The sequence below is a fragment of the Psammomys obesus genome, unplaced genomic scaffold (genome assembly GCF_907164565.1).
Source record: "Psammomys obesus unplaced genomic scaffold, mPsaObe1.curated_primary_1811, whole genome shotgun sequence".
NCBI lineage: Eukaryota > Metazoa > Chordata > Mammalia > Rodentia > Muridae > Psammomys > Psammomys obesus.
In genome coordinates, this window is record NW_026596040.1 from 35,639,345 (window position 1) to 35,641,262 (window position 1,918).

The 1,918-nt window shown below is 43.9% G+C and overlaps 1 protein-coding gene across 1 annotated transcript in view; it reads left to right on the top strand.

Moving 5' to 3' along the window:
- The window catches only part of Dym (dymeclin), a 276,645-nt gene that overhangs the window by 124,056 nt on the left and 150,671 nt on the right, over window positions 1-1,918 (top strand). The window lies entirely within an intron of this gene.

A 1,918-nucleotide genomic window follows, 5' to 3' on the forward strand; every position in this document is an offset into this window, starting at 1 on the left:
CTGCTCCACGCTGCACTTACTGCTCCACGCTGCACTTACTGCTGCACACTGCACTTACTGCTCTACACTGCACTTACTGCTGCACTTACTGCTGCACTTACTGCTGCACTTACTGCTCCACGCTGCACATACTGCTGCACACTGCACTTACTGCTCCACGCTGCACTTACTGCTCCACGCTGCACTTACTGCTCCACGCTGCACTTACTGCTGCACTTACTGCTGCACTTACTGTTCTACACTGCACTTATTTACTGCTGAATTATATCCTTTATTCCCATCTCCTTCTTTTGAAGTGTTGATGGAATCTTAGGTGTCATGCAGGCCAGGCAAGTACTCGGCCGTTAAACTATATATACTCCAATCCCTGTTAATTTCATTTGCATTTCATTGGCAACATACCCTCTTTTTTTTTTTTTTTTTTTTAATTAGGATAGAATCCTCTTTGGATGGAGAACAATCTGCTTATCACAGTTTCCTCAGACTCAAACTCTTTTTAGTGACTGCCATCACCTGAGGCCTCAGCTTCCATCTTAGGCTTTCAGATCAAGACTGGATAGAAGGAGAAACAAAGAATAAAAGATGAGCTGAGGCTCTGGGGTGAGCTGAGGACAATATTTTCAGCTTTGAAGTGCTCTAGTAAGCATTTGACCATCTCTGCAGCTGAGAGATGGTCTTTATCCAGCAGTTCCCAGCTGAGAAGTCTATTAGAAGAAAGAGAAGTGCATAATCAGGGACAACAGACCTGTCCCACCAAATGCGTTTGTCTCACTGGAAACCGGGAGACCAGGGTTCAGTGTCTTCAGGAATAATTAGGGTCATAACTTCAGGTAACCCTTAGGGTCACAAGAAGTAAAATCAGTAAATAGGCAGTCTAGATGAGCACCAAGTTTATCCCTAAAGGAGCAACCAGTCTTGATCTGCTTTTCTATTCTTTTCTACATGGCATGGTGCTTTTACAGAGAAAATCTTTGTAATCGCTTTTTGAATGAATCAAAATGTTACTCCCCATGTGACCTTTTGAGTGAGATAAGCTCTTCATAAAGCTCCAGAGGATGTTTTCTTCATCCAACTGTGCTGTGAATGGCATGTTCTTGGATACTGTGTTGAGTCTGAGCTAAGCCCCCAGGCTGTAACCAGTCTATGCATTTTGCACCATTTGGATCTTTAATTCCTATAATGTGTTAAGATTTTATCTTTTGAAAGAAAAATGTGAAGTACAGTTTAGGAATTAGACGCTCACTTTAATCTGGGAGAATGTTTGTATGGCTTGCTGGAGCAAGCCTGATGGTGAAGAGCAGCACACAGCTGTGGGCCAGCGGGGCGAGGGAGGAGTTCCAGCTGAGGGAAGTTCAGGGAGGTGAGGTCTTAAGGCTTCCAGCCCATTTCAGAAGGTACAGTAACCAAAATCCATCCTGAAGCTGACATCAAAGAATTGGCGGTCCTAAGTAGAACTGATTGTTATCGTAAAGGAGTTACTTGCTTTAAATTTCATGTCATGAACTTCAGCCACCGTCCCTTTGTCTCGCAGCAGGGGTAAAAACGGCCACAGACACTTCCATGTTGGCTCACATGCTGCTGTGATGCACTTCAAGCCCACTTACTGCTTAGTTTGTATTTGGACTTTGACTGAGATTCCCCTGGTGAATTTTCAGTTCCAGGCATGCTAGGGCAGAAGCGTGCTACAGATAAGCATTTCAGTGGCTGCTTATTTTTCATCAGAGTTGATTCTAGATTGCTGCTGGCTCTGAGGAACCAGGTATGAATGTGTCCATTCCACCCTACTTTATCTCGAAAAGTGAACAAGCTGTTGCCAATCTTGTATCAGTAGCTTCCATGCTGAACAGTATAGGAAAGTCTTTTAACTATAAACACACACACACACACACACACACACACACACACACACACACACACA